Here is a 21,465-nt window from a genome sequence, read left to right on the forward strand (position 1 = left end):
ACGCTGTGAGGCCTTACCTGGTCTCTGGGGCTTTTATAGCCCCGCTGCTGCCGCTGAAACACCCGCCGACGCTGTGAGGCCTTACCTGGTCTCTGGGACTTTTATAGCCCCGCTGCTGCCGCTGAAACACCCGCCAATGCTGTGAGGCCTCACCTGGTCTCTGGGGCTTTTATAGCCCCGCTGTTGCTGCTGCAACACCCGCCGACACTGTCAGGGCCTTTAAAAATGAAATCCCTCTTCCCATGCAATAGTAGCACTGTAAACCAATATTGCATGGTGTCCTCTGATCATTTACAATGGGGGAAAAATTCAGTTGGTTTGCACCTTCCTTTAGTGCCTTAAGAGGGCGCTAATGGGGCGCAAAGCAACGAGCGCTCGGGCGCAGCGATGTCTGCGCCACTCGCGAAATTAACCAGACATTTTGCGGTGGCGCTAAACAATACCGTCCCGATCTCCTGCGCATGCAGATCTGGATGTCATTCGAGCGAGCAACACCCTTGTGGCGCCCTGGACCGGATATTGAGTGGTGCCCCCTCCTTTCCGCCTAGCGCAAGCAACGACAGGTAGACTGGAACGTTTCCTAGTCGCTGTCGGGCTGGGGTTGGCGCTATTTAAAGGCGGCCTCTTCCTGGCTTTTTCTGTGGTAGACATTTTTGCACCACTCGTTCTGACAGAGAGAGATTCTGAGAGAGAGAAGGAGAGACTTCTGCATAGAGTCAACACTGTGTGAAGTAGTTTTGGCTACTGAGCATCGCTTTGCAGGTACTTTTGCTTTTGACCTTCAGCACTTTGATTGCCAAGAGACTATGGGGGCTGCACTGATTCGGGGCATCGTCCTGCACCTGCAGATTCAGAGGCCACAGAGACGCAGAGAGAGAGTGGCAATCATGGCCAGACGGAGGAGGGCCAACAGGCCTCTGTATAGGAGACCTTACCCTCCCAGGGTATTTCGCCAACAATTCTCCTACATTAATGGCCCAGAAATTTGGGTTGGAGGCTCCGACCTGCACTTGCCTAGCGTGCCGGACATTGTGCTGTGGGCCCGCGTGGGATTACGATCCTGGACCTATTCCAACTGCCGGCGCGCAGTGCTTGTGTATCCCAGGGGCACAGTTAGTTCGAAGCATCCCCTTGTAAGGGGTTTTAGATCGCAGAGGTTTCTCTCTCTAGAGGCTTCTCTCTCTTGCACAGGAAAACCGTGAGTGGTTCGACCCACTCGCCCCTTAGATTCTGTACTCTGGCCTTTGGGACAGGAACTACAATGTAGAGAAAACTCTTATAGACCAAGTTTGATGAAACGAAATGGAATTTTATTGCATAATGTAAAACAAATCAAATGCAAGCAAATAAGAGGATACATGGGAGGGGAAAACACAAACAAATCACAACGACACAGTACTAACTAAGGCAAATACAGGCAATTTATACTCTACAAAGATCATCATGAAATGGGGAAAACACACGGAACATCGAGGGACAATAACTCATGTTAATTATACCCTTAAATGTCCACCCCCTTAAACCTATCTAGATCTGATTATGAAGGGCCAGAAACATGCTCACCAATCCAACTAGGAAGTGCAAGGTTTTGAAACAGGTCTGCGTTTGATCCTTTCAGGTGTCCCGTCTCCACATGGTCGGTGGAGCCCCAGCGAACTGCGCCACATGTCTCTGCTGAGGTGGGGGTCGGGGACGGCTGGACACCGGCTGGTCTGGATGTCGGCGGGGTCGGGGATCGTTTGCTCAACCCCAGTCAGAGGAGCCTTGGGCTGGCCCCCATCATTTTTTCTGTAGTTTTTTTTAATTGTCTCTTCTTTCGAGCCGGAGTGGGTCGATGGCCTCTCGTTTCATCAACGGCCCGGGGTTGGTCGATGACCTCCCGATGTTTTACCCTGGGGCGGGACGCCGGCTCGAACCGTCTTCTTCTTCTTCCTCTCCGATGATGGCCGCTCCGTTTATGGCTTCCTCCCGTTTTCCACGACGCCTCCTTTCTACCTCTGGGTTCCCAGATATACTTCTCATCAGAAGCCCTTATCTCGCGCCAAATCAGGTTAGTCTTTTGTTTTAATTTAGGCGGGCTGGGAGCGCAACGGGGTAGTTATTATATTTTAAACTGTTCTTGGATGGCCGGTAACGGGCCATCTCTGGTCTGGAATGACCTTCATTGTTTTTAATGTCCTGATGATGTCCTTAACGGGTCCTTGATGCTCTTCTCATGAATATGAAACTGTCCCCTTTTGTCTGGTTAAACATTTAGATGGCCTTTATCTACAGGCCGATCTTGACTGGATCTGCATCCAATCTATATGTATATGTGGGTGTCTGGTTTTGTTCTCTTAGAAACGGCTTCCAGAACTTACTGTGGGCTGAATCCACAAAGCTGTCTGAGGACTGCAGGAACCATTTTAAAGTGTCCCAATAAGTTGGTCACGGGGTCTGCGGCCATTTTGAATGCCCCTTTTTCCCAGGCTTCTTTTAAAACAGTCTTTAAAATCATGGCCTCTTCTGCCATTCGACCCTTTATAATATAAAGTTCAATTTTGCGAATCCTACACCCTGGGATTACGTGGGCCATGGAGAGCCAAGCAGGGAATCTGTATTCATAGATTTGCCAAATCTATGAATCCAATTCAGCCCCAAAAAATAACTAAAACTTCAAATAAATTTTTTAAAAATCACATTTTTAAAATAACTATAAATTACATAAAATAACTATTTTAAGCAATAATTTAAATTTTTGAAAAATTAATTACAGTTTCTAACAGGGCTAAAAATAAACTTACCTTTCATTAAAGTATTCAAAAATAATAAACCTGTGGAGAAAATGTTTTAATTTTACTTAATTCACCACTTACCTTGTTAAAAGCAGGCCTTGCGACTGCTTTTTAGAAGCGTAGCTCCTGGAGACTTACCCTCCCGGAGAAACCTGCAAAAGAAATGGAAGTTCCAGGCGTACGCGCTACCTCTCCGGTGCACGCGTTCGACCTGGGAACCCCTTCCTTTAAGGGAACGGAAGTTCCGGTTTCCCACGCATACGCAGTGCATGCATGAAACCAGCACTTTCGTTGGGCCTACGCATGAGTACCCAGCGCGTACTCACCCGTGGGGAACCGAAGTTCAATATGTCTGAGGAGCAGTGTTTGCGAAGGCTGCACTTCAGCAAGGAGGTGGTCATGAGCTCTGCCACATGCTGCAGCCAGATCTGAAGCCTCTACTGAGGACCATGACGTCTCTGTCGGTGGCAGTGAAGATCACAGTGGCTCTGAACTTTTATGCCATCGGCTCCTTTCAAGCAGCTACTGGGGACATCGCCAATACCTCCCAATTCGCGCTCCATTGCTGCATCTGTCAGGTCACAAATGCCCTCTGTAAAAGAAGACGACAGTACATCTCTTTCCCGATGATCTGGGCCAAACAGCATGAACATGCATTGGGCTTTGCGAGGATAGCGGGCTTCCCCATGGTGCAGGGCACCATTGACTGCACGCATGTGGCATTGCATGCACCGCATGAGAATGCAGAGGATTTATGCAACCGAAATGGATTCCACTCCTTAAACGTCCAGTCGGTCTGTGACCACAGACAGCTGATACTCGCTGTCAATGCCCGCTATCCTGGCAGCATCCACGATGCATTCATCCTGCGCCAGACTGCTGTGGCAGAACTTTTCCAGGCACTGCATCACCCAAGTGGTTGGCTCCTCGGGGACAAGGGTTATCCACTGTGCACCTGGCTGATGACAGTGTTCTGTAACCCCAACACCCCTGCTGAGCTGTGTTGTGTATGTCCCTTTAAGGGAATAACTGGTCTTAGACTTCAGTACCAGCAGTGACCACCCCTGTATAAAAGGCCCTAGCAGGCTTCTGTAGTTTCAGTTTCAAGCTGCCTCTTGTTCAGTAAAGTACCTGTTAAACTGTTCTCCCGAAGTCCGTGTATTATTGAGGCGCGGACTTTACAGTGGCGACGAGTAAGTTCAAACTCACCTGCAGTGTGGCATCATCTCACGGGGATCTCGTCTGAAAGGAAGGTCCTGGAAGGTCGTAGTCTGAGCAATGGGTGTCGACCGAGGGCAACCGCCCAAAGAATCCATCGGTGTTTGGAGAATTGCGGGAGAGACTGTGATTCCAGCGAATTGTGCTGGTAGCAGGTAGCGCGCTGACCCTTCCGGACTGCGGCGGGCTCAAGCTCGATCGAGCGGCTCTACAAATCGGGCCGCGCAGCGTCGCTGGGAAAAGAAAACAAGAGAGAGAGGGTGGAGCGCACAGGGCGCGGTCGGTGCTCGAGAACAGGACAGCGGAGAGAAACTAAACGGGGGGGAGGGAAAGCGAGATGCGCCAAAGCTGCGGGTCGCCACCATTACCCCGTAGAACGCTAGGAGCAGCGTGGCAGTTGGGGAAGAAGCAAAAGCGTGGGAGGCGCCATTTTATCCCATTGGGGAAGAAGCAAAAGCGCGGGAGGCACCATTTTAAATCGCCGAAGATGCCGAAAAGTAGCAGTATCACTGCTTTCGACAACGAGGTAGAAGACTGGACCACGTATGTGGAAAGAATTGAAGTGTACTGCAAGGCAAATGAGGTGGCTGATGGAAAGAGGGCGTCGGTATTATTAAATCTGATGGGTGCGAGTACGTACGGCCTATTGCGGAATTTAATTACCCCAGCTAAACCAATGGAGAAAAGTTTTGAGGAGATTGTTCATATCTTACAGGAACACCTAAGCCCTACACCACTGCTGATAGCAGAAAGATTCAAGTTCCATAAAAGAAACCAGCACAAAGATGAGAGCAATGCTGACTATCTTACGGAACTACGCAAATTATCGAAGCACTGCCAGTTCGGAGCAGGACTGGCAGACACCTTACGGGATAAGTTTGTCTGCGGGCTCCAGAGTGAAGGAACCCAGAAACGACTACTTTCAAAAACGGACCTGACGCTAGAACAGGCTTTTAGCGTGGCAGTATCCTATGAAGCAGCAGCACGGGGAGCTGCGGAAATACAACAGAAACCACAAGAATACAGCGCTAACGAAATGGCGTATGGAGCCGAAAAGTGCTATCGCTGCGGCAGAACAACCCATGAGCAGAAGGACTGCTGGTTTAAAGACAAAATATGCAGGCAATGCGGGAAAATGGGACATATAGCAAGAGTCTGCAGGTCGGGAAAGAAGACCAACACGACAAGAACTACTAAGGAACAGTACAGGAAAGTAAAGAAACTGACAGATAATAGTTCAGAAGATCAGGATAGTGATAAGGACTCTGGGAGCAGGCGACTAAGTTGTTTTTAAAGTTACACAACGTGATCGCAAAAGAAGATCACCGAACCATTTGGGTCACCCTCATGATAGCAGGGTCCCCAGTGAAGATGGAATTGGACACAGGATCAGCCCTAACTGTCATGAATCGATGAGACTATGAGCGGCTATTTTCACACATACCTTTAAAGGACACGTCCATTGTATTGAAGACATACACGGGGCAAAAGGTCTACCCCAGAGGAAAAATAAGGGTGCCAGTTGAATATAACAGAAAGGAAACACAGAAATATACATGTATATACTACGAGATGGAGGACCACCATTATTGGGACGTGAATGGATCCGAAGACTATAATTGGATTGGCATTCCATTCTGGCACTAACTGTGACTGACAAAAAAGATGATGATGTCGCACCTGGACGTCTGTCACAAATTCTATCTGACGCGGAAGAGGTGTTCCAACAAGGACTTGGGACTCGAAAAGGAGTAAAGGCAACCATAAAGATTGAGGATAACGCAAACCCAAAATTTTTCAAGGCCAGACCTGTGCTATACGCGATACGCCCAGCTGTGGAAGCTGAACTGGAGAGTCTGGAGCGTTCGGGGGTGCTGTCTAAGGTGGACTGGAGCGAGTGGGCCACACCCATCGTTCCTGTAATGAAGAAAGCATTGAGCAGCACGCCTGGGGAGCCAAGGAAGGTTCGCATCTGTGGGGACTTCAAGGTGACTGTGAACCCAGTCCTGCACACAGTACAGTATCTGCTTCCGCGGATAGAAGATATTTTCACCTCGCTATCTGGAGGGAAACGTTTTACAAAGATTGACCTGGCTCAAGCGTATCTACAAATGGAGGTGGAAGAAGCATCTAGGAAATACCTCACGATAAACACTCACAAAGGCCTTTACCAGTACAATCGACTGGTATTTGGGGTAGCATCGGCCCCGGCTCTGTGGCAGAGGGCAATGGAACAAGTCCTGCAAGGGATCCCGGGGACCCAGTGTTATTTGGACGACATCCTGGTTACGGGCGAAAATGACAGTGAACACCTTGCCAACCTGGAACAGGTGCTCACGAGATTGCAGGAATATGGGCTACGAGCCAACCGTCCCAAATGCAAGTTCTTCAGGAGACAAATCTCGTATTGTGGCCACATGATTGATGAGGAAGCGTTGCATAAGTCGCCGGACAAGATTGAGGCTGTAGTCAAGGCTCCACCACCAGAAAATGTGTCGCAACTGAGGTCGTTCCTCGGGTTGGTGAACTACTACCATAAGTTCTTGCTGAATTTATCTACAATTCTGCACCCACTGAACACCCTCCTTCAAACTGGTGTAACATGGAAATGGAGTGATGAGTGTAAGCGTGCCTTTCAGGAATGTAAATGCCAAATCACTTCAAAAGAAGTATTGGCCCACTACAACCCAACACTACCGATTCGGTTGGCATGTGATGCGTCACCTTACGGAATTGGAGCGGTGCTGTCACACAAATTCCGTGATGGTTCAGAGAGGCCAATAGCCTTTGCATCGCACTCGCTAACCTCAGCCGAGCGTAACTACTCCCAGATTGACAGGGAGACCCTCAGCCTGGTGTGGGGGGTGAAGAAGTTCAATCACTATCTGCACGGGCAGAAATTCACCCTACTGACTGATCATCAACCCCTGGTCTCAGTTTTTAACCGAAAGAAGGGCGTTCCGGTGATGACGGCGCAACGGCTGCAAAGATGGTCACTTTTTCTAGGGGCACATCAGTATGACATAGAGTACAAAGGTACGAAGCAACATGGAAATGCTGATGGGCTGTCGCGCCTACCGTTGCCTACGGCGGAAGAAGCACCTGCAGTGGACCCTGTTGAGATATTCCATGTGACCATAGTCGAATGTTTGCCTGTTACAAACGCAAGTATTGAGAAGGAAACCCGAAATGACCCGATACTCTCTCGGGTCTATGATTTGACGGTGAAGGGATGGCCAGCATTTGGCGACTCACTGTTGCCAGCATTCTCGCCAAGGAGGGAACAGCTGTCAGTGTGCCGGGGAACCTTGATGTGTGGATCCCGAGTGGTAATTCCACCCAAGTTGAGAGATAGAGTACTCAATGAGCTTCACGAGGGTCATCTGGGAGGGGTAAAAATGAAGAGCCTAGCCAGGGCGTTTGTGTGGTGGCCGGGAATCGATAAAGAAATCGAGGATATGACCAAGAGATGCACAGGATGCCAGAAGGTCCAAAACACTCCACCACAGGCCCCGCTACATCCATGGGAGTGGCCCTCATCTCCATGGCAATGGGTACACATTGATTTTGCTGGTCCATTTATGGACTCAATGTTTCTAATTGCTGTGGACGCCCATTCGAAATGGCCAGAGGTCATCAAAATGTCCTCCACCACCACGGAGAAAACTATTGCAGTCCTACGGACCATCTTCACCAGGAATGGCTTGCCAGAACAGATTTGCTCTGACAATGGGCCACAGTTTGTGTCCGAGGATTTCCGGAGGTTTCTGAGGAATAATGGGGTGAAACATTACACATCTGCCCCATATCATCCAGCCACAAATGGATTGGCTGAGAGGTTTGTTCAGACCTTTAAAAAGGCCATAAAGGCAATGTATAATGACGACATACCACTGCAACACAAGATGGATAACTTCCTGTTTGCGACACATGCAGTAACCAACCAAACTCCAGCCGTACTGTTTTTCAACCAGAGACTAAGATGTCGCTTGGATTTGCTCAAACCAAACAGAAGACGAGATGTTGAGGATAAGCAGTTCCAGCACATAAATGAGAAGCCAACCAGGAGCTTCAAGATAGGGCAACCAGTCTTGGCCCGCGACTACCGAACAGAAAAATGGCAGCCAGGCACGATATGCACACAGCAGGGACCACCAATGTATACAGTGGACGTTGGAGAGAGCATCGTGAGACGCCATGCTGACCATATTCTAGAGTCACAGGAACAAGCCAAACCTGTACCACAAGCATGTGCACCTGGTAATGAGCCCGAAGTACAGATTGCGTCTACCTCAGAAGCAGGGGTATTGGAAGCTGACGAACCAACCAATGACAATGAGCCAGAATTGACTCCACCGCCAGAACAGGATACTTGAGAAAGGCGCTATCCAGTCCGGATCAGGAAGCCTCCTCAAAGACTGAACTTATAAATGACTATTCCAGTTGATGTATATGTTACTGAGAAAATTGTAATTGTAATTAGTTATTATTTCGTTGTTAAATGAATGTTGTGTACTGTTTATCTAAAAGGGGAGGAATTGTTGTGTATGTCCCTTTAAGGGAATAACTGGTCTTAGACTGCAGTACCGGCAGTGACCACCCCTGTATAAAAGGCCCTAGCAGGCTTCTGTAGTTTCAGTTTCAAGCTGTCTCTTGTTCAGTAAAGTACTTGTTAAACTGTTCTCCCGAAGTCTGTGTATTATTGAGGCGTGGACTTTACAAGCTGCAGTACAACGAGAGCCATCTCGCCACCAGGAACATCACTGAGCACGCAATGGGCGTGCTCAAGCAACAATTTCATTGTCTGGACCACTCAGGAGGAGCCCTGCTGCAGCGCGCTGAGAGCCCTGGGGAAATGTGTCTGAACCAGTGACGATGGCAGCAGTCAGTGCTTGCGTGGCCTCAATCTGAATCTGCATGAGAGCAGTCTGAGATGGGGTCATGGCAGCCAGTGACTGAATTGCAGCACTAAGCTTTAGCGTGGCGTCCGCCTGTGCTACAGCGAAGTGCTCCACATTCCTTGGCAGTGATTCAATGCATTCGGGCGCCCTTCCCACTGCACCCATGAGCTCAATGTGCATGTCTATCGCCTGGGTGTTCATTTCAGCGATGAGCCGCTCCTCCTCTGCATCCAGTGCAGCAGGACTTGCTGGCCTACTCTCCCTCCAGGGAGAAGGCCCTTGAGCTTCCCTACCCCTATCGCATTGCTGTAGCCTGCTGGGTCCTGGAGCTTCACCCTCATCAGACTCTTCCCCCCTGCTCCCCTCCAGGGAAGGCGTGTTCCCAGTGTGGGCATGGTCTTCCTTGGGGGAGGGTGATGCTGATGCTCCGGTTTCCTCTTCCTCCTCGCCTGCAGCTTCACTCCCAATGGCAGCTTGAGGGTCCGTCTCCTCACCTGGTGAATCACCATCTGAAAGCAGGGAGGTACAAGAGTGGCTTTAGCATGAGGACAGGGGGGCAGTAAGGGAGGAATGAGTGCAACGATTTAATAAGTTGAATTGAAAGCATCAAAGGCAGGTGTTGTGAGGGACAAGTGGAAGGAGAGAGGACAAAAAGGTGATAACCTTACCATTGCTGTCCAGAACGGGGTCAGCCTCTCCAGGGGCGATGGGACCGATCACCTGGCTTGCCACAATCCTGTGGATGCGCACCTCAAGATCGCTGAGGGGCTAGAGCTGAGGCCGCCCTCCACCCGTCCATTGCTGCTGTCTCCTATTATGAGATAGCTTGGCCTGCAAGGAAAAGGACGGCGTCTGAGTAAATATACAGCCATGGTCTTGCCTGATGTGCCTCCCATAATTGAATAGCCCTTACTGTATGCAGCCATGGTCTTGCCTGATGTGCCTCCCATAGGTGAATAGCCTTTACTGCATGCAAAGTGTGGAATGTGCATGTGTGTTTCATGAGAGGGCCATAGGTGTTGGATGAGTGTTGGGCATTGGGGTTTTAAGACCCTCTGGCCATAGAGTGAGGTTGAGATGGAGGGATGGAGAGGTATTGAAAAAAAGCCACTCACCCTGACGACCCGAGTGAGGTCATTGTGGTGTATGTAACCTGTTCCACCTTAAGAGAACTACCTTAAGAGATGTACTACTTTCTCTTGGCTGCTGTATACTGTAATACCAGTGGTGACCACACCGGTATATAAGTGTTGTGTAGAGATTTGCTGGGCAGTTCAGCCCTGACCTCCGAATAGTAAAGACCTGTTAAAGTTATTCTTGTGGTCTGTGTCCAGTGATTTATAATAAGCATAACTGGGACACACAGACTTAACAGTGGCGACGAGTCCGATCTTACCCTGCGGCAGTTTTACATCCAAGGCAGCTTCGTCCTCAGAACGGGCGTCGAGAAGAGGCATCCGCCCTCATCATCCTGCTGAGCACCATCGCACGGGAGGCATCGAGAACCCGGGTTAAAAAGAAAAATGCTGACCACGAAGCCCTCCATCAGCGACAGGCAGTGATCATCACTTCTACCACGGTGGTGGGTAAGCCGATCAGCGGCACGAGCAGAAAGTCGGCCGCGTTGACTGTGGAGTGGGAGAGGGAAAACGGAGGAAAAAGGGCGGAGAACTCAACCACGGCCGGTGAAAAGGGCCGGGCTGCAATCGAGGCCGAGAGGCGCAGCGACTGGGGCAGCTTAAGGCACGAGAGCCGCGGAGAACTCAAACGCAGAACCGCTGGGGAGGCGAGAACGGCAGCAGCACGGCAATCGCCATTGCAGCCAGCGGGGGAAGAAGGCAAACGCGGGAATCCGCCATTGTAGTCGGCGGGGGAAGAAGACGAGCGCGGGAAAGACCGCCAAGCGCGGGAAGCCGCCATTTTAGTAGGCGGGGGAAGAAGACAAGCGCGGGAAGCCGCCATTTTGAAAAAAGAAAAATTTAAAAACTTGCAAGGATGCCTAAACATGGGAACATTAATACCTTTGATAGTGATATTGAAGATTGGACCACGTATGCAGAACGCATGGAAGTTTATTGTAAAGCAAATAAGGTACCAGATGATGAGAAAGCACTAACCTTATTAAGCCCAATGGGTGTGAAGGCATACGGGCTATTGAAGCACCGTCTGTCACCAGATAAACCGGCGGATCAGACTTTCGCGAATATTGTTACTGTCCTGAAAAATCATTTAAACCCCACGCCGCTGATGATAGCAGAACAATTTAAATTTTACAGAAGAACGCAGCTGAAAGACGAAAGCAACGCTGAATTTTTAATTGAACTGCGTAAGCTATCAAAGTACTGTCAGTTTGGAACAGGACTAGCAGATGCGCTGAGAGATAAATTTGTGTGTGGATTGTTAAAAGAAGGAATACAAAAGCGACTGCTTGAGGAGAATGATCTTACGCTTGATAAAGCTGTCACTATTGCAGCATCGCACGAAGCCGCAGCGAGAGGCACTGCGGAAATGCAGCTACGGTCACCGGAACTCAGCACCAATCAAATGGTCTTGGGTACAGTAAAATGTTATCGTTGTGGAAAGACAACGCACGATCAGAACCAGTGCTGGTTCAAAAATCAGGAATGCAGAAAATGTGGCAGGCTTGGTCACATAGCTAAAGTATGCCGGTCAGGAAAGAAGTCCAGCAACAAAAAGTCACCGCAGGAAAAGTACAGAAAGGTACACAAGGTGACAGAGAACAGTTCGAACGAACAGAAGTCAAATTCAGACTCCAGCAGTAATGAACTGGGTAGTCTAAGAGTACACAATGTTGGTAAGGATGCAGACCTCCAAACAATCTGGGTCACACTTCAGATAGCAGGAGTCCAAGTGAAGATGGAATTGGACACTGGATCGGCATTGACGGTCATGAATAAGCAAGATTACAAAAGGTTATTCCCACATATTCCCCTACGGGATACGGAGATTGTATTGAAAACATACACGGGGCAAAGAGTATACCCCATCGGGAAGATAGAGGTAAAGGTGGTCCACAAGGGCAAAGAAAACCGAGGAATGGACTTATATGTGCTACCTGAGGGAGGTCCACCACTACTGGGACGGGAGTGGATTAGGAAAATAAATATGGACTGGCATTCCTTAAAAGCACTAACGGTAGATTCCGGTAAAAAAGATGTCAAACCTAAACGATTGTCCAGAATATTGGACGATGCTAAAGAGGTGTTCCAACAGGGACTGGGAACACTGAGAGGAATTACGGCAAACATCAAGGTTGAAGAACATGCAAACCCGAAATTTTTCAAAGCCAGACCGGTACCTTATGCGATACGACCTGCTGTGGAAGCTGAGCTGGAAGGGCTAGAACGTTCAGGAGTACTGTCTAAGGTAGACTGGAGTGAGTGGGCCACGCCCATTGTCCCCGTCATGAAGCATTCATCGAGCAACAAGCCGGGGGAACCGGGGAAGGTTCACATCTGTGGAGATTTCAAGATCACTGTTAATCCGGTGCTTCACACAGTGCAGTATCCGCTTCCGCGGATTGAGGATATCTTCGCTTCGTCGTCTGGCGGGAAACACTTCACCAAGATAGACCTGGCGCAGGCGTACTTACAGATGGAAGTTGAGGAAGAGTCATGCCAGTATCTCACGATCAACACGCATAGAGGCTTGTACCGGTATAATAGACTGGTTTTTGGAGTGGCATCGGCTCCAGCAATTCGGCAGAGGGCCATGGAGCAGGTATTACAGGGAATTCCAGGCACACAATGTTACCTGGATGATATTCTGATTACAGGAGATGATGACGAGGAACACCTTGCAAATTTGGAACTGGTGTTCACCAGATTGAAAGAATATGGACTTCGAGTTAATCGCCAGAAATGTGAGTTCTTTCAGAAGCAGATCTCGTACTGTGGTCATGTCATTGACCAGGAGGGGCTTCATAAGTCTCCTGACAAGGTCGAAGCTGTTGTGAAGGCTCCCGCTCCGGATAATGTATCCCAGTTGAGGTCGTTCCTAGGGTTGATTAACTGTTACCATAAGTTTCTGCCAAATTTATCCACGGTGCTGCACCCGCTGAACGCTCTTTTGCAGAAGGAAGTACCATGGACGTGGAGCGAGGACTGTAAGAGGGCCTTTCGCAAAAGCAAGGCATTGATCACCTCAGAGGAAGTGTTGGCTCACTTCAACCCAGCGCTGCCTATTCGTTTGGCTTGTGATGCTTCTGCATATGGTATTGGGGCAGTACTCTCACACAAGCTGCCAAATGGCCTGGAGAGGCCAGTTGCGTTCGCATCCAGGTCATTGACCTCCGCTGAGCGCAACTATGCTCAGATAGATAGGGAGGCTCTCAGCCTTGTGTGGGGAGTAAAGAAGTTTAATCATTACTTGCAGGGACAACAGTTTACGCTTCTGACAGACCACCAGCCATTGGTATCCATTTTTAACCCTAAGAAGGGTGTTTCGATGATGACAGCACAGAGACTCCAGAGATGGTCCCTTTTCCTAGGGGCACATCAATATCAGATTGAATTCAAAGGTACAAAGCAGCATGGTAATGCTGATGGGCTGTCGCGCCTGCCACTACCTACTGAGGAGGAGGCACCGACGGTTGACCCTGTTGAGTTATTTCACTCGACCATCATCGAATGTTTACCAGTCACCAATGCAAGTATTGAAAGAGAAACCAGGAACGACCCGACCCTGTCCCGGGTCTATGAAGTGACAGTGAAGGGATGGCCAGCACATGGTGATCCACTGTTACCGGCATTCTCAGCAAGACGAGACCAGCTGTCCGTCTGTCAAGGAACATTGATGTATGGAACAAGGGTGATTATTCCTCCTAAGTTAAGAGAGAGAGTTCTAAAGGAACTGCATGAAGGTCATCTGGGGGGAGTCCAGATGAAAAGCCTTGCTAGGGCTTATGTGTGGTGGCCGGGTATCGACCAACAGATAGAGGATCTGACGAAAAGCTGCTCAGGGTGCCAAAAAGTGCAAAATGCACCTCCGATTGCACCGCTGCATCCATGGGAATGGCCTTCAACCCCATGGCAACGTGTACATATTGACTTTGCTGGTCCATTCATGGACTCCATGTTTATAATTGCGGTGGACGCACATTCTAAATGGCCAGAAGTGATTAAGATGACTACCACTACCTCGGAAAAGACGATCGCGGTGCTAAGAACGATATTTGCAAGAAATGGATTGCCAGAACAAATATGTTCAGACAACGGGCCGCAGTTCATGTCAGAAGAATTCCAGAAATTCATGAAGAGGAATGGGGTGAAACATTATACCTCTGCCCCATATCATCCGGCTACAAACGGGTTGGCCGAGAGATTTGTACAAACGTTCAAAAAAGCAATAAAGGCCATGAGCGAAGATCAGATTCCACTACAACACAAGGTGGACAAATTCCTACTGGCATATCGAAACGCCACTCATGCAGTGACAAACCAAAGTCCTGCCATGATGTTCTATAACAGGAGGTTGCGGTCCAGGTTGGACTTGTTAAAACCAAATGTGCGGAGGGAAGTTGAAAACAAACAGTTCCAGCATATAAATAACAAGACCACTCGGAGTTTCGAAATAGGACAACCAGTGTTAGCCCGGGACTATAAAAACGAGAAATGGCAATCTGGAACAATTCGGGCCAGACAAGGACCCCTGATGTACACGGTAGATATTGGTGAAAATGTAATACGTCGTCATGCTGACCAGCTGGTAGAATCGAGAACAAGGGTCGAACCTATAGTTACGGCAGAGACAACCGTGGAAGAAGTTAGTGAACCTGAAGCATCTACCTCAGAAGTGAATGTACCTGATGATGATGTCCAATCCATAAGAGGCCAACTAGATGAGTCACCCCAGCAACGAGAATCAGAGACCCCTGAAAGGCGTTATCCAACTCGAATCAGGAGGCCTCCTCAGAGACTGAATCTTTGAACTGTTTTGCATGAAGTTGTATATATATATATCTACATGTTATTATGTTATGTTAAATGGGGATATAACTGTTAAGCTAAAAAGGGAGGATTGTAGTGTATGTAACCTGTTCCACCTTAAGAGAACTACCTTAAGAGATGTACTACTTTCTCTTGGCTGCTGTATACTGCAATACCGGTGGTGACCACACCGGTATATAAGTGTTGTGTAGGGATTTGCTGGGCAGTTCAGCCCTGACCTCCGAATAGTAAAGACCTGTTAAAGTTATTCTTGTGGTCTGTGTCCAGTGATTTATAATAAGCATAACTGGGACACACAGACTTAACAGTCATTGAACTTTTTTTGACATTGAGTATGGGTACTGGGCTCCATGCTCCTGGAGGAGATGCTCTGAGCCACCTCCCTCCACACTCTTCTGTACTCGCGCGGCAAAGGCCTCCTGCCACTCTCTGGGAAGAATATAGATCTTCTGCGCTCCACCGCACCAACCAGAGCATCCAAGGCCCGCTCGCTGAAGCGCTGAGCTCGTTCTCTCACCCTCTCCATAGTCCTTGGCTGGATGATTTAGGCACAGGTCTCTCCTGGCCGAGATTCAAGGCTCCAATGAGCAGGGTGTGGCTGGAGAGCAAGATCTTCCCTCCCCTTTAAGAACTGTCCTGCCTGTGTTCCATCGCTAACTGGCATCATCTGCGCCCGCGCTCTGAGTTAGCGCCTCGCTCCTCGGCCTTTGCGCCTTAAGACAGGTGTGTAGCACCTGATTTAGTGCTCCAATCAACTCCAGGGGTGATAAAAGCCAAGTTTGCAGTCGGAGGCAGTAATTAGCGCCAGGCACTAAACTTTGCGCACGGCCGATAATGGCACCCCAAACGGGGCGATACTGAATTTTTCCCTCAATATGTCTGCTATAATTGAGTGGGCATATTCAATGCCTGCTATCACTTCCGATAGGAGTTCCTGGGGAACTGACACAACTCCAGAGTAAAATCTGTCCCTTAACATCTAAATACATTCAATAGAAACGCTTAAAACTTTCTGCAGTTGTGCACTGACATTTACTCATTGATGTCAGATATTTTTTTTGCAAATGAAACTCCTGTGAGTCATTCAAGTAGAGAGCTTTATTATTCCTTACAATAGAGAGTATTTACTTTAATTGGTGGTTTACTCTTTTAAAGACAAATTCAAGTTTTCAAGTTTCATTATACATTGCTCTCCTGTGGCATTATGTGCAGGAAAATTAAAATTAAATGTCAGTGTCTTTCTCTTTGTGCATCTGTTCTTTGTGCTTGTCTCCCACCCTACAGTTTGCATTTGTAGCTCGCTATCATTGTTTGTCTTAATTTCTGTCATTGTCTATATGACTCTAAGACACAAGCCTAGATTTCCCAATGGAATGTGATCCATGTCGGAAGTGTGGGGACAAGAACGGGGCTCACCCTATACCATGTGCTGTCCCCATTGTCAGTAACAGCGACAGACTCATTTGAATAATTAAGGCGAGGTCTTGGCATTGGCAGTTTCACCACTGGGAGACTGAAAGTAATGTACTGCTGCAGGATGTAAAGGCCTGCAGCAGCTTAAAGGGCAAGACAGCACCAGCACCATTTTGGCATTAAAGATTTTTTTTATTACTTTCCAAATGTCAGAGAGGTCTGCTGCAGGGCACAGAGCCCCCCACTTTGTATATTGAAGTATTGAAGTGCTGCTCTTGGAAGTTAGACCAAGGAGAGAGGCCCTTATTTTGGAAAGGAAAAATTTAAGGACCCATTGTGGCTCAGGGCAGGTGGAACGAAGAGGCCAGTGAGTGCCAACGCAAGCACCCCATGCATGGCCATTCAGTGGCTGAAAATGTTTGAACACCTTACCAGGTCAGGCAAAGTAAGAGGAGCTAGCTACGTCTTCCAAGAATGTACTGCACTGAGCCACAGACAATGATTCCGCTCTCACGCTGTGCTAAAGTGTCTACTTACCCATTAATGCCCATCAGATAGCAAGGTGTCCTTTACATTCCCAGCCACCACCTGGGGCATTCCTTCACTTACATCCTTATAGAATCATACAATCATAGAATGGTTACAGCATGGAAGGAGGCCATTGGACCCGTCAAGTCCATGCCAGCTCTCTGCAACAGCACCTCCGCTAGTCCCACTCCTCCGCCCTTTCCCCGTAGCCCTGCAAATTTTTTTCTTTCAGGTAATTATCCAACTCCCTTTTGAAAGTCATGATTGAGTCTGCCTCCACCATCCTTTAAGAACATAAGAACATAAGAAATAGGAGCAGGAGCAGGACATTCAGGCCCTCGAGCCTGCTCCGCCATTTAATGAGATCATGGCTGATCCGATTCTGGCCTCAACTCCTCTTTCCTGCCTGTTCCCCATAACCCTTGACTCCCCTGTTGCTCAAAGATCTGTCTATCTCAACCTTGAATATATTCAATGACTCAGCCTCCACAGCTCTCTGGAGTAAAGAATTCCAAAGATTCACGACCCTCTGAGAGAAGAAATTCCTCCTCATCTCCGTCTTAAATGGGCGACCCCTTATTCTGAGACTATGACCCCTCATTCTAGATTCACCCATGAGGGAAAACATACTCTCAGCCTCTACCCTGTCCAACCCCCTCAGAATCTTATATGTTTCAATAAGATCACCTCTCATTCTTCTAAACTTCAATGAGTATAGGCCCAACCTGTTCAACGTTTCCTCATAAGACAACCCTTCCATCCCAGAAATCAACCTCGTGAACCTTCTCTGAACTGCCTCCAGTGCAAGTATAGCCCTCCTTAAATAAGGGGATCAAAATTGTAAGCAGTACTCTAGGTGTGGTCTCACCATCGCCCTGTACAGTTGTAGCAAGACTTCCCTACTTTTATACTCCATCCTACTTGCAATAAAGGCCAACATTCCATTTGCCTTTCTAATTACTTGCTGCATCTGCCAGTTAACTTTTTGTATTTCATGTACAAGGACCCCTAAATCCCTCTGTACTGCTGCATTCTGTAGTCTTTCTCCATTTAAATAATATTTTTCTTTTCTATTCTTCCTACCAAAGTGGATAACTTCACATTTTCCCACATTATACTCCATCTGACAAATCCTTGCCCACTCACTTAACCTATCTACATTCCTTTGCAGACTCTGTGTCCTCCTCACAACTTGCTTTCCCACTTACTTTTGTATCATCAGCAAATTTGGCAACAGTATACTCGGTCCCTTCATCCAAGTCATTAATATAGATTGAAAATAGTTGAGGCCCTAGCACTGATCCATGTGGCACCCCACTAGTTACTGATTGCCATCCTGAAAATGATCCATTTATCCCGACTCTCTGTTTTCTGTTAGTTAGCCAATCCTCTATCCATGCTAATATATTACCCCTAACACCGTGAGCTCTTATCTTATGCAGTAACCTTTTATGTGGCACCTTATCGAATGCCTTTTGGAAATCCAAGTAGACTACAACAACTGGTTCGCCTTTATCCACCCTGTTCGTTACCTCCTCAAAGAACTCTAATAAATTTGTCAAGCACGATTTCCCTTTCACAAAACCATGCTGACTCAGTTGATTGTATTATGATTTACTAAATGCCCTGCTACTACTTCCTTAGTAATGGATTCCAGTATTTTGCCAATGACAGATTTTAAGCTAACTGGCCTATAGTTTCCTGCTTTCTGTCCCCCTCCTATTTTGAATAAGGGTATTCATTACATTTGCAGTTTTCCAATCCGCTGGGACTTTTCCAGAGTCAAAGGAATTTTGGAAGATTACAACCAATGCATCCACTATCTCCGTAGTCACTTCTTTTAAGACCCTAGGATGCAGGCCATCAGGTCCAGGGGACTTGTCAGCCTTTAGACCCATAAGTTTGCTCAGCACTTTTTCTCCAGTGATAGTGATTGTTTTAAATTCATCCCTCCCTTTTGCCCCTTGGTTTTCTACTATTACTGGAATGCTTTTACTGTCCTCTACTGTGAAGACAGATACAAAATATTTGTTCAATGCCTCTGCCATTTCCTTGTTTCCCATTTTTATTTCCCCAGTCTCGTCCTCTAAGGGACCAATATTTACCTTAGCTACTCTCTTCCTTTTTATATACTTGTAGAAGCTCTTACTGTCAGTTTTTATATTTCTTGCCAGTTTACTCTCATAAGCTATTTTCTCCCTCTTTATTATTTTTTTAGTCAGCCTTTGCTGAAATTCCTCGAGCTGCAGACACTTACTGCAGATGTGGTCGCCCTGGATCACACGGGTATCCACTAGCTCCCACATGCTACAGCTGCAACACATCGCCTGCCTTGCCATCTCTATTGTATTTTATTTAATTAATTATGTCAATATCAATCAATTGTCTATTTATAGTTTTTAATCTAGGTAAACTAGGTAATAACCTTGTTTCATTTATTAAATTTATTAAAATAAGTTTAGTTAGTTATAAATTTAGCTATATGCTATAGGTCTTTACTGTAACTTAGCCCTCAGTCTTAAGAGAAAAGAAATACTCACCACTAATCACCTACCTGCTTACCTGTGATGTCACACTTTGATTTTCTTTGTTATTGAATTGGAGCCTCGCTGCTCCTCCCCTGCTGGCTCTGCTCTCAGGCCTCCTCTCACCGCGCTTTTTATTCTGCTCCCACTACCACTTGGGTTCCACCCAGGTCCAGGCAGTGCATTCCAGATCCCAACCACTAGCTGAGTAAAAAAGTTTTTTCTCATGCCACCTTTGGTTCTTTTGCCAATCACCTTAAATCTGTGTCCTCTGGTTCTTGACCTTTCTACCAACGGGAGCAGTTTCTCTCTATCTACTCTGTCCAGACCCCTCATGATTTTGAACACCTCTATCAAATCTCCTCTCAATCTTCTCTGCTCTAAGGAGAACAACCCCAGCTTCTCCAGTCTATCCACATATCTGCAGTCCCTCATCCCTGGAATCATTCTCGTAAATCTTTTCTACACCCTCTCTAAGGCCTTCACATCCTTCCTAAAGTGCGGTGCCCAGAATTGGACGCAATACTCCAGTTGAGGTCGAACCAGTGTTTTATACAGGTTCCTCATAATTTCCACGCTTTTGTACGCTATACCTCTATTCATGAAGCCCAGGATCCCGTAAGCTTTTTTCATTGCTTTCTCAACCTGCCCTGCCACCTTCAACGATTTGTGCACATATACCCCCAGATCTCTCTATTCATGCACCCCCTTTAGGATTATATTTCCTCTCTTCATTCTTTCTACCAAAATGTATCACTTCGCACTTTTCTGTGTTAAATTTCATCTGCTACATGTCCGCCCATTCCACCAGTCTGTCTATGTCCTCTTGAAGTCTATCATTATCCTCCTCACTGTTCATGATACTTCCAAGTTTTGTGTCATCTGCAAATTTTGAAATTGTGTCCTGTACACCCACATCCAAGTCATTAATATATATCAAGAAAAGCAGTGGTCCTAGAACCGACCCCTGATGAATACCACTTCCTCCAGTCCGCAAAACAACTGTTCACCACGACTCTCTGTTTCCTGTCACTTAGCCAATTTCATATCCATGCTGTCACTGTCCCTTTTATTCCATGGGCATCAACTTTGCTGGCAAGCCTATTATGTGGCACTTTGTCGAACACCTTTTGGGAATCCATGTACACCACGTCAACCGCATTGCCCTCATCAACCCTTTCTGTTACCTTATCAAAAAACTCGATCAAGTTGGTTAAACACGATTTGCCTTTAGCAAACCCGTGCTGGCTTTCCTTAATTAATCCACACTTGTCCAAGTGACTGTTAATTTTGTCCCTGATTATTGTTTCTAAAAGCTTCCCCACTACCGATGTTAAACTGACTGGCCTATAGTTGTTGGGTTTATCTATACACCCTTTTTTGAACAAGGGTGTAACATTTGCAATCCTCCAATCCTCTGGCACTACCCTCATTTCTGAGGAGGATTGGAAGATTATGGCCAGTACCACTGCGATTTCTTCCTCCACTTTCCTCAGCATTCTAGGATGCATCCCATCCTGTCCTGGTGACTTATCTACTTTAAGTACAGCCAGCCTTTCTAGTACCTTGTCTTTATCAATTCTTATCCCATCCAGTATCTCCTCTACCTCCTCCTTTACAATGTCTATGGCAGCATCCTCTTCCTTGGTGAAGACGGATGCAAAGTATTCATTTAGTACCTCAGCCATACCCTCTGCCTCCATGTGTAGGTCTCCTTTTTGGTCCCTAATCAGCCCCACCCCCCCCTCTTACTACCCATTTACTATTTATATGCCTATAGAAGACTTTTGGACTACCTTTTATGTTAGCTGCCATTCTATTCTCATAACCTCTCTTTACCCCTCTTATTTTCTTTTCCACTTCTCCTCTGAAATTTCTATATTTAGCCTGATTCTCAGTTGTATTCTCGACCTGACATCTGTCATATGCGCTCTTTTTCTGCGTCATCTTACTCTCTGGCCTAGAAATTGGGTTGGGGCGCCAAAGTGGCGCAAAAGTCGCCTGAGCGCAGGATTTAGTGCAGCGTTTGAGGCTTCAGCGATCGCCAGATATTCAGTTTCATTGCCCCTCGAGGGACACGGGGCGAGGCTCAAGGCGCTCCGCATCCCTCTTAGGGTGCTGAAACTGAATATCGCAG

This window comes from Somniosus microcephalus, chromosome 7 (genome assembly GCF_052327205.1).
Source record: "Somniosus microcephalus isolate GS21.2 chromosome 7, FLI_Smic_1.0, whole genome shotgun sequence".
NCBI lineage: Eukaryota > Metazoa > Chordata > Chondrichthyes > Squaliformes > Somniosidae > Somniosus > Somniosus microcephalus.